Below are 12957 nucleotides of genomic sequence, written 5' to 3'. Positions count from 1 at the left end.
TATAGCAGAAAAACATATTGGTATGGGAAATGTCCAAGATTTTACTGACTGTGTTTTCTTCTAGGATTTTTATGGTTTTAAGTCTAACTAAGTCTTTAATCTATTTTTGTTTTATTCTTGTGTATGCTATAAGAAGTTGGTCTAGTTTCATTTTTTTGTACATAACTGTCCAATCTTCCCTACATCATTTATTGAATAAACTGTTTTTACCCCATTGTATCTTCTTGCCTACTTTGACAAATATTAATTGACCACATAGGTGTGAGTTTATTTCTGGGTCTCTCTATTCTGTTCCATTGATCTCTATGTCCCTTTTTATTTTAGTACCATGCTGTTTTGCTTACTATTGACTTGTAGTATAGTTTGATATCAGGTAGCATGTACCTCAACTTCGTTCTTCTTACTCAATATTACTGAGGATATTTGGGGTCTTTCATGGTTCCATATTAATTTTTGAATTATTTGTTCTAATTCTGTGAAATACACCATTGATATTTTGATAGAAATTATCTTGAATCTATAAATTGCTTTGGATGGTATGCATATTTTAATAATGTTAATTCTTCCTATCCATGAACACAGTATATGCTTCCATGCATTTGTATCTTATTCATTTCTTTCTTCCCTAATAATTTTCCAAGTATAGGTCTTTTACCAAGTATAGGTCTTGGTTAAATTTATTCCTAGGTACTATATATATATATTCCTAGGTACCATATATATATATATATATATATATATATATATATATATATATATATACATATACACACACACACACATATATATGTATTAGGTTTTTTTTTCTTTATTGATTTTAGAGAGAGAGGGAGAGAGAGATAGAAACATCAATGAGAGAGACCATTGATTGGCCACCTCCTGCATGCCCCTCACTGGGGATTGGGCCCACAACCTGAGCATGTGTCCTGACTGGGAATCGAGCTGGTGACCTCTTGGTGTGTGGATCGACGCCCAACCACTGAGCCACACTGGCCAGATGGTACCTTATATTTTTGATGCAGTTGTAAATAGGATTGTTTTCTTAGGTTTTCTTTCTGATAGTTCATTATTGGTGTATGAAAATTCAACCAATTCTACTTCTGAGAATATATCCAAAGAAACCCAAAACATGAATTCCAAAGAATATATGCACCTCTGTGTTCATTGCAGCATTACTGACAATAGCCAAGAAATAACTTTCTTAATACATGACTGTGGTTTCTCTCATCTTTTATTCTTTCAGTGGTTTTATTCTTGTAATAGCAATGCTGCCTGACATAGACAGGATTACAGGTTTCTCGGGTACTTGCATGCAGGACATATGTTTTGTTTTGGAGAAGATGTGTCAGGCAGACCAGGACCCAAAACCACCTTTAGCTCCTCTCAGAAAAAGTTTAACAATTTTCTGATGAGCCAATAACCTTAGTAAAACCAGTAAGCACCCAAACAAGCAGACTCTCCTAGGGAAAGAGGAGTTTCAACACCCATCCTGTATACAGTGGACTCGTGTCATGTACCAGTGCTTGTGATTAGCAAAGTGATAGACTTAAGCCAAAGTATATAACATGAAGTTTTCATTCAAATGTTACTGACTATTCACCTTGTGAAAATCTTCAGTGTTGTCATTGACACTCTTTTTCTTTGTCCCTCTAGTGAAGACCAAATGTCTTATTTGATAATCCTCAAAAAATCTTCATAAAAATCTTGCAAAGCAAAACTAAATTATGTTCTCAGCTTTCAAGTTAAATCTTATGGTACTTAAATCTCAGATTACTACTTGATCACTTAAACCATTAGAGTGTTCTTTCTGTGTAGATGTTTGGAAAGTATACTTTGTTTCCCAAATCAAGCGTTTGTAAAGAAAGGATAGTAAGAAAACATTTTTTTAAATAATTAAAAATTATTTCAACTTCAAAAAATTTAAATCAACTAAAGTAACACCCCCTCGTTTTGTTTTTGTTTTTATTTATTTATTTATTTTTTATTTATTTTATTTTATTTATTTATTTTTCTTACAGATGTTTCTCCTTTTTTGCCCACTGATAACCCCCTACACCTCCCACCCCACCCTGTCCCCAGCTTTGTAGTCCATGTCCATTGTTCATGCACACATGCATATAAGTTCTGTGGTTTATCTCTCCCCCAAACCACCTCTTCTGGGGATTGTCAGTCTGTACCCCACTTCCACGTCTCTGGGACTACCCCATACCTCAGACTGTTATGTTCATTATATTCCACAAATAAGTGAGATCATGTGATATTTGTCTTTCTCTGTTTGGCTTGTTTCACTTAGGATAATACTCTCCAGGTCCCACCATGTCGTCTCAAAGGATAAGAGATCTTTCTTTCTTACCGCTGCATAGTACTCCATTGTGTATATGTATAACAGCTTTTTTATCCATTTGTCTACTGATGAACATGTGGGCTGTTTCCAGATCTTAGCTATTGTAAATAGTGCTGCTATGAACATGGGGGTACTTATATTCTTTCTGATTGGAGTTTCAGGTTTCTTAGGGTATATTCCTAGAAGTGGGATCACTGGGTCAAATGGCAGTTCAATTTTTAATTTTTTTGAGGTAACACCATATTGTTTTCCATAGTGGCTGCACCAGTCTGCATTCCCACCAGCAGTGTACTAGAGCCCCCTTTTCTCCACACCCTCGCCAACACTTGTTGTTTGTTGATTTGTTGATGGTGGCCATTCTGACAGGTGTGAGGTGATACCTCATTGTTGTTTTAATTACCATCTCTCTGATGATTAGTGATGTTGAGCATTTTTTCATATGTCTCTTAGCCATTTGTATGTCCTGTTTGGAGAGGTGTATATTTAGCTCCTCTACCCATTTTTTAAATGGGTTTTTTGTCTTTCTTTTGTTGAGCTGTATGAGCACTCCATATATTTTGGAAATTAACCCATTATCTGATGCATCATTGGCAATTATGCTCTCCCATACAGTGGGTTGCCTTTCCATTTTGGTGGTTGTTTCTTTTGCTGTGCAGAAGCTATTTAGTTTGATGTAGTCCCATGTGTTCATTTTCTCCTTTGTTTCTGTTGCCTTAGGTGATGTATCAGTAAAAATTCTGCTGCGTATGATGTCTGAAATTTTGTTGCCTACATTTTTTTCTAGGATTTTTATGGATTCACGGGTCACATTTAAGTCTTTTATCCATTTTGAGTTTTATTCTTGTGCATGGTGTAAGTTGATGGTGTAGTTTCATTGTTTTGCATGTAGCTGTCCAGTTTTCCCAACACCATATATTAAAGAGGCTGTCCTTACTCCACTGTGTGCTCTTGCCACCTTTGTCAAATATTAATTGAGTATATTGCCTTGGGTCCATTTCTGGGTTCTCTTCTGTTTCACTGGTCTATATGCCTGTTCTTGTGCCAGTACCAGGCTGTTTTGATTACAGTGGCTTTGTAGTATAACCTGAAATCTGGTATTGTGATCCCTCCAACTTTGTTCTTCTTTTTCAAGATTGGTGTGGCTATTCAGGGTCTTTTTTGGTTCCATATGAACTTTTGAAGTATTTGTCCTAGTTTTGTGAAGTATGTCATTGGTATTTTGATGGGGATTGCATTGAATCTATAGATTGCTTTGGGTAATATGGACATTTTAATGATGGTAATTCTTCCAATTCATGAACAAGTTATGTGGTTCTACTTTTTTATATCTTCCTCTATTTCTTTTTTCAATGACCTGTAGTTTTCTGCGAATAGGTCCTTTATTTCTATGGTTAAGTTTATTCCTAAGTATCTTATTTTTTTTTGCTGTGATGGTAAATGGGATTGTTTATTTAGTTTCTCTTTCTGTGACTTCATCATTGGTATATAAGAATGCCGTCGATTTCTTGACGTTAATTTTGTATTCTGCTGTTTTTCCAAATTCATTTATTAAGTCTAGTAAATTTTTGATGGAGTCTTTGGGGTTTTCTATGTATAGTATCATGTCATCTGTGAATAATGACAGTTTCACTTCCTTTTTTCCAATTTGGATCCTTTTTATTTTTTCTTCCTGATTGTTGTGGCTAAGACCTCCACTACTATGTTAAATAAGAGTGGCGAAAGTGGGCATCCCTGTCTTGTTCTTGTTTTTAAGGGAAATGCTTTTGTTTTTGCCCATTGAGTATGATGTTGGCTGTCGGTCTTTCATATATGGCCTTTATTATGTTGAGATATGATCCCTCTATTCCCAGATTGCTGAGCGTTTTTATCAGAAATGGGTGCTGGATTTTGTCAAATGCTTTTTCAGCATCTATTGATATGATCATATAATTTTTATCTTTCATTTTGTTTATGTGGTGTATCACATTTATTGATTTACAAATATTGTACCAGCCTTGCATCCCTGGGATGAATCCCACTTGGTCATGGTGAATAATTTTTTTGGTGTATTGCTGGATCCAATTTGCTAGTATTTTGTTTAGGATTTTGGCATCTATGTTCATCAGGGATATTGGCTTGTAGTTTTCTTTCTTTGTAGTGTCTTTTTCTGGTTTTGGAATTAGAATTATGCTGGCCTTATAAAATGAGTTTGGAAGTCTTCCTTCTTCTTGAATTTTTTGAAATAGTTTGAGGAGAATGGGTATTAGTTCTTCTGTGAATGTTCGGTAAAATTTACCCATGAAGCCCTGGCCGGTTTTGCTCAGTGGTTAGAGCGTCGGCCTGCAGTCCTGAGAGACCCAGGTTCGGTTCCCGCTAAGGGCACGTACCTCGGTTGCAGTTTGTCCCCGGCCCTGGTCGGTTGTGCGGGTGGCAACCACTCGATGTGTTCCTTTCACATCGATGTTTCTCTCTCTCTCTCTCTGTTCCTCTCTCTCCCTCCCACTCTACCTGAACCAAAAATAGAGAAATGTCCTCGGGTGAGGATAAAAAAAAAAAAAAATTTACTCATGAAGCTGTCCAGGCCTGGGCTTTTGTTTGCTAGGAGAGTCTTGATTACATCTTCAATTTCTTTTGTTGTTATTGGTTTGTTCAAGTTTTCTCTCTCTTCCCAATTCAGTTTTGGGAGGCTATGTGTTTCTAGAAATTTGTCCATTTCGCTTAGTTTGTCGAATTTGTTGCCATATAATTGTTCATAATATTTGTTAATGATCCTTTGTATTTTTGTGGTGTCAGTTATTATTTCTCCTCTTTCACTTCTGATTTTGCGTATTTGGGTTCTCTCTCTTTGTTTCTTGGTGAGTCTAGCTAAGGTCCATCAATCTTTTTTATCTTTTCAAAGAACCAGCTCTTTGCTTCATTGATCCTTTGAATTTTTTTTTTTTTTGGTCACCATGTCATTTATTTCTGCTCTGATCTTTACTATTTCCCTCCTTCTACTTGCTCTGGGGTTTTCTTTTTGTTTGTTCTCTAGTTCTTTAAGTTGTGAGGTTAGATAGTATATTAGAAATTTTTCTTGTTTCTTGAGGTAGGCCTGTAGTGCTATGAACTTCCCTCTCAGAACTGCTTTTGCTGCATCCCATAGATTTTGTGTTGTGTGTTCATTTTCATTGGTTTCCAGGAAGTTTTTAATTTCTTCCTTGATCTGCATGTTAACCCATTAATTGTTCAATAACATGCTATTTAGCCTCCATATTTTCAAATGTCTTTGCATGTTCTTGTTGCAATTGATTTCTAGTTTCATAACATTGTGATCTGAGAAGATATATGATATGATTTCAATGTTCTTGAACTTTTCTTGTTAAATTTTTGTCTAGATGATCTATCCAGTGATGTCAGTGGGGTGTTGAAGTCCCCTGCTATGATTATATTCCTATCGATTTCTCCTTTGAAGTCCTCCAGAAGATTTTTAATATATGTTGGTGCTCCTATATTGGGTGCATATATATTTACCAAGGTTATATCTTCTTTTTGGGTAGATCCTTTCAATATTATGTAGTGACTTTTTTGTCTCTAGTTATGGTCTTCATTTTGAAATCTATTTTATCGGATATAAGTATTGCTACCCCAGCTTTTTTTTCCTTTCCATTTGCTTGAAAGATTTTTTTCCATCCCTTCACTTTCAACCTATGTGAGTCTTTTGTTGTGAGATGGGTCTCTTGTAAACAACATATATGTGAGTGGTTCTATTTTTCTTCCTATTTCTTCTACTAATTACAGCAGTCCTTTTAGCATATCTTGCAGTGCTGATTTGGATTTAATATATTCCCTTAGCCTTTTTTTGTCTGGGAAGCTCATTATTTGACCTTCTATTTTGAATGATAGCCTTGTTGGATAGAGTAGTCTTGGATTTAGATCCTTGTTTTTCAGGACCTTGATTACTTCATGCCACTGTCTTCTGGCCTGTAGTGTTTCTGTTGAGAAGTCAGCCTTATGGGGTTACCTTTGTAGATAACCTGTTGCTTATCTCTTTCTGCTTTTAGGATTCTCTCTTTGTCTTTAATTTTTGGCATTTTAATTACTATGTGTCTTGGTGTGGGCCTGTTTGTGTTCTTCTTACTTGGGGCTCTCTGTGCTTCTTGAACTTGAATGCCTTCTTCCTTCACCAAGTTAGGAAAGTTTTCTGTCACTATTTCTTCAAATATATTCTCTAACCCTTGCCCATTTTCTTCCTCTTCGGGAACTCCCATGATGTGAATGTTATTATGTTTCCAGTTGTCCCACAGTTCTCTTAAGCTGTTTTTCTGTTTTTTAATTGTTTTTTCCTTTAGGTGTTCTGATTGGTTGATTTTTTTCCTACCCTGTCTTCTAATTCACTGATCCAGTTCTCAACTTCCTCTACTCTGCTGGTTAATCCTTCCAATGTGTTCTTTATTTCTGCTGTCATTATTCATTTCCACTTAGTTGGTTTTCAGTGTTTCTATATTTTTACTCATGGTGCTGATGAGCTTCCTCAAGATCATGGCTCTGAATTATACCTCTCATAATTTGCTTAACTGCTTTTCATTGATCTCATCTTCGATAGAGTTCTCTTGTTCTTTATTTGGGATTTGTTTCTTTGTTTCACCATTTTGGCTATCTCAGTAGGTTTTGGAGCCTGCCAAATTTTCCCTGTGGGTGTTGGTGTTCTGCTGTTTGTGGCTCCCTCTAGTGGGTTTGGATGGGCCTGGGTGGGCCCACATTAAACACCACTGTCAAATCTTACTTTCCTGAGTACATTTGAAAGCCCAGGAAAGGTTCAGTTATCCTCTAGCTTCTTCCTGGTGGCTAGTAGTCTCAGTAACTCAGTGCCTTGGAATGTAGCCCTGGTGTTATGCATAAGAGGATTTCCAGAGGATGGGATAGATGCTGGTTGTTAATGAGCCTCAATTTGCATTTCTTTGCCTCACCTGAGAAAGGATGAACCTCTGGGCGGGGGGGGGGGGGGGGGTTGCTGCTTTTCCCCACAGCTCTGGGAAGGAGCACACTGGCCACTGGCCTTTGTGACTGCAACTCAGCAAAACTTCTGAGTGCCCTCCAAATCCCTGTCGTCCTCACAGAGTTCCAGCCCAGTCTGCCCTCCCTCTGTGGTAGCCCCAAGGTGAGTGGCTCTGGCTATTTTAGCACTCTGTCCTGGCTGTCTGGGCTGTGGAGTAGGCTTGGTCTTTATTCCCCAAGGGCACTACTCACAGCTGCTGTCCGTGGGCTCCCAGCACACCACCCTGTCACACCGCTGCAGATCCTACCAGTGTCCCTGGTTACATGGTCCTATCCTGCTCCTTTTCTGTTGCTTTTTTCCAAGGATTTGTCTTTATTTTAGTTGCAATTCCCGTTTGGTCCTAGGAGATTGTCTGTGTAGCTTCTATTCACTCTGCCTCCATTTTTACATCCTCCTGTTTTTGTTTTTGTTTTTATCTCTCAAGTCAGTAATTACTATTTTCCCCCATAAACGCCTCAGTAGAGTGTCTGACCATGGTTCTTAGAAGACATGTTTGGTACTGCTTAAGAACTAACATTAGGTATCAGAGCTTCCTGCCAAGTTTGGTTCTTCTTGGCAATTAAAAAAATTACTTGGATATGAACTTAGGTTGAAGCTGCTGTCCAAAGTCCATGGCCTACATTTTATTTTATTTTCATTTTTAATCCTCATCCCAGGATATTTTTCCATTTATCTTCAGATAAAGTGGGAGGGAGGGAGGAAGAGAGAGAGAAACATCACTGTGAGAAAGACACATTGACCAGTTGCCTCTTGCACAACCCCGACCAGGGCCGGGGACTAAACCGCAGCCAAGCTACCTGCCCTTGACTGGAGTTGAACCCCCAACTCTTTGGTCCTTGGGCATGGCCTACATTAAAAAGAAATGTAGAGGAACTAAAGCAATCACCAATAGATCCTGAATCTTTGCCTCTTCTTTGGAAACCGCAGGCTATTAAAGGAATGGCCTAATTCTTTATTTCCTCAATTTTGTACAGTTGCAGTTTTTTGAAGTATGGTCAGCTCTGGAATAATCAACATCAGGAGGCACCCTGTTGGCTCTTGTAATGTTCATATTCTTCTTGTTCACAGCAGACAACAGTACCGGCTAAAATGTAATTCAGAGATTGATAGTAATGTAGGACATCAGAATTATAAAAAGCAGATATCCAGTGACTACGTCAATTTAGTGACCATTTTTGAAAATTGTTTTACTGCATTGTTAAAGACATCATTACTAGTGATAATTATCCAATATAAACAGATAATACAAGGGTTGTGTACTATTTCATTGCTCTGTATAACATAAAACATATGCTATTTACATGTCTTCAAATGAATTAAATTATTGGGAAAAAGATAGCTGGGCTGGTCTAGTGTGGCTTAGTGGTTGAGCACTGACCCATGAGCCAGGAGGTCACCAATCTGACTCCTGGTCAGGGCACATGCCCGGGTTGTGGGCTTGATCCCCAGTAAGGGACATGCAGGAGGCAGCCAATTGATGTTTGTATCTCTCTGTCTCTCCCCCTCTCCCTTCCTCTCTCTGAAATCAATAAAAGCATATTTTAAAAAATAGTAACTGACCTTGAATTACAAGGAATTATTCTTTCTTACATGTATTGCTCCAAGCACCTGCTAATTTCTGAATCTTAAATCTATTTCCTTTTATATAAAATATGAAAATAGTTGCCTTAAAGTATTTAAAATTTTAATTTGGGACATTATAATTGCTGTGATGTAATCATACAAAAACAGTATTTTGTAGACTTGACACAGGCAAAAATGTTTAATAAATATTTGATAAGGAAGGAGTAAGTTTGATATTTTTGTTTCTTTATTGAGTTGAGAGAGAGAGGAAAGGAGAAGGAAAGAGAGATAGAAGCATCGATGAGAGAGATCATTGATTGGCCGCCTCCTGAATGCCCCCCACTGGGGATTTGGCCCACAACCTGGGCATGTGCCCTGACAGGGAATCGAACCAGCAACCTCTTGGTGCCTGGGTTGACGCTCAACCACTGAACCACATAGGCCAAGCTAGTTTGATATTTTTAATGGAACTCAGCTCTTTTTGGCTTTTAAATTCATGACAAACTCTGTCTGAAAAATAAAATAAAATAAACATTAATGGAAATAATCAGAAAATTACTTGGAAACTATAGTTGAGTGAAGAGACAAATATAAAAAGCAGGAAAGGGAAACTGGATATTTGCTTTTAATTAAACCTGGCGTCTCCTCTCTGGTACTAGTGTATATTTTAGATAGGTCACTTAGCTGAGCTCTTTTGTAGGTCTCGAGAATCTACAACTTCCAGGGTGGTTTTAATATGATTTGTATTTGTTATTTCAGGGGTTAACGGCCTCCTAAATTAAGTAACTGTTGCCTCGCACTGAAAGAAAAAGGGTCCTTTCAGGTAAAATTGCATTTTTATTTAAGCAAAATAACTCAGTTTTTCTCTATTCAAGTGAAGTCTTTGCTCCTTTGCATATTCAACACTGTAGAAATTGAGAAATGTGTTTAAAACGAAACAAAACAAAATGAAACAAGGAAAAATGACTCTCTTCTTTGTGATTTCTTCTAAATATACTTTGCCAGAAATAGTCATCATCTTGGATTGCCCTAGGCTTAGGTATTCTTATTTCTTTAACAATAGTTTATAAACCGGAAAGTGCTAGTTTGATTTTTATTAATTTGTAATTTTTGTAATGGAAAGGTTTCTTCCCCATGGAAGTTTTGGGAAACTCGCCTCAAGCAGAAGTCATAAGTCTTTGAATCATCAGTGGGTGGGGGAAATGAACGGACTGAGATTTCCCCTGGGATTTTTATTTTCTTCTCAAGGATATAGAAATATCCCTGACGCTGACTCAGTACCTGGCACATAAGGGATTCTTGGTAGATGCTACATGCCTAGCACGTGATAGACATTCAAGAAATACTCATGTAGTAAATGAAAGCCTGCAGCCTATCTCTTGCCATCATGTCCTGTTAGAGTCCTGGTCTCCTTGCCAGGAACAAGAGGAACCTAGATGTTGTGATAGAGGACATTTCGCAGAAGCAGTGAGTCTCAGATGGACTTGCTGCTGTTTAGTTTTTCCTTCTGTATGCACCCATGATACCTGTCCTGGTCTTTTTTTTTTTTTTATCCTCACCCGAGGACATTTTTCGATATTTTGTTCAGATAGAGTAAGAGGGAGAGAGAGAGAAACATCGACGTGAGAGCGACACATCGAGTGGTTGCCACCCACACGACCCAACCAGGGCTGGAGACAAACTGCAACCAAGGTACGTGCCCTTAGCGGGAACCGAACCCGGGTCTCTCCCGACCGCAGGCCGACGCTCTAACCGCTGAGCCAAACCAGCCAGGGCCCGTCCTGGTCTTTATCAAGGCTGTTTCATGAGAATATTCAGGGAGAGTAGGGTGGGATGGGGTACATTACTTATCACTTGGATGGAATATTGACCCATCTTCCTTAAGGTGGTAGCCATATCCTTTGAGTCTGTTTTTCTATTTTGAAAATGTAGACTATTTTTACACTTAACTGAAGACATCATGAGTGTATTTCATAATGTATGGCGTTTGCTTCATGTATTTTTTATAGAGGTACAACCCTGTCAAAGTTACAATTTGTTTTTCTTCTCATATTTAAAAAAATTTTTTTCTTCATTTATAGATTATTTTTTATAGAAAAGAAGGTAGAGGGAGATAGAAACATCGATGAGAGAGAACATCGATTGGCTGCCTCCTGCAATCTCCTCACTGGGGATCAGGTCCACAGCTTTGGCATACGTCCTGACTGGGAATCGAACCGGCGACCTCTTGGTGCATGGGTCGATGCTCAACTACTGAGCCACACCAGCCAGACTCTTCTGATATTTTGGGGCACCAAATTGAGATTTGATGAATGGATAGGGGTTGGAGAGGGGGTGTGGGATTAAAGTCACTGCAAATCCCCATTTTTAGAAATTCTTGAGGGTGTTCTTATTCTTTGAAAATCCAAAGGCCTATAACAAATTAAGCACCCTTTAAATATTTTTTGAATTAATTACTATTTATAAAAAGAGTTGCAAAAGATTAAAGAAAGGATTTAAAAAACTGAGAACAATGTTTTGCTTTAGCCATATTTTTCCAGGTATGTGTCTTTGTGGCTAAAACCCATTTGGTATTAGCTCAGCTTTCTCCTTAATTTTAATTCTGAAGACAGAGCCAAAGGCTTCAGGAATATTATACTGATTATTAATATTTGATTAAGATTTCCACTAAGTAAGAAGTAGATGATGATAGTGGAAATAATGGACATCATTTTGGTTGATAAATAGAAAAGCGATTCTGTTTTTATTATGTCCCATCCGACTGAACTAAACCTTTTTTTTTTTTTGGAGACCAGCTACATCTCTCACTGTGAAAATTTTAGTAATCTGCTTATCAAGGTCAGGTTAAAAGGCATTGCCAGGCTTTTATGCAAACCCCAAACTATGATAACACTGATATACTGATGTATTTTTCTACTGTGAGTTGAAAAGCAAATGCAAAAGAGAGAAATTAAGTGACCAACATCACAAAGTGGCAAACGCGAAAACACCAGATTGGAAAAAATAGCTGAGCTGATGTTTTCAGTTCCCTTAACAACCAAGTAGGCGACTTGATTAATTGTGCAGATTGCAGGCAGTTTGGTGGCCACCTGAATGGACATAAGCAGGTCCTAATCACCTGGCAAATTGTGGCCCAAATGTTCTGCCTGTGCAATGGGAAAGCTGATATTGGAGCTCTTGCCCTCGCTGAATCAAAGCACTCATTAACCTCAAATTAGACACAGAAAAAGCAGCTTTAAAAATCTCCAAGATATCGTCTGTTTAAAATATAGTACTGATCTACTCCATCATGAGAAAATACATCAAGAATATAAATTGACTTGTGAATAAGAAGCCCTGGGTAAGAAAATTCAGAGACATTTTCATCAAAGCGTTGCTTTCTTTCCCAGAAACAGGTGAATGACTGCGGCGCTGCTTCCAGATCACTAGTCATACAATCTGTGCTGGTGGTTGTTTGTTTTGTTTCATTTTTATATTCCCAACCATTTATCAGAAACTGAGGAGACCTATTCATCATTTTCTCTAACTGCTAAACTATACAGCGTATCCATTGTAGTCTTGAAATAAAAATAAGATGAATGATTTGACATGAATCGTGGCCTGATGAACCAAGAACAAAGATCGGACACGTGGTAGACCTACTAAAGCCTGCCTTATGTTTAAAATGTCCAGTCGCTAGACTCTTCTGATTTGTCATGTCCCTCACACTGGCATTCTGAAAGAACGACACATGACAGAATAGAAAGTAACATCCAAATTAAATTGTATATTGCTTGTAAAACAAGAATAAAGGTGCTGGGTAATAGTAACACTATTCTTTTGACTATCTTTTAGTCTTTCCTAAAGGAAATAACAAATGTTGCCTGCATGGAGTACATTACAGCTATTATTGATCTCATGCAGAAGGCTGGCTTCTCTGCGAGGCTACACAGCACCATGGGATGAATGGTCCATTTGCCTGAGTGACCAAGGCCTTTTAGTAAAAGCCTGTGTTTTGTTTGAGTAAGCCCAGAAAAGAATATGTTCGTATAAAAAC

The sequence above is a fragment of the Molossus molossus genome, unplaced genomic scaffold (genome assembly GCF_014108415.1).
Source record: "Molossus molossus isolate mMolMol1 unplaced genomic scaffold, mMolMol1.p scaffold_m16_p_3, whole genome shotgun sequence".
NCBI lineage: Eukaryota > Metazoa > Chordata > Mammalia > Chiroptera > Molossidae > Molossus > Molossus molossus.
This window is presented reverse-complemented; position numbering follows the sequence as displayed.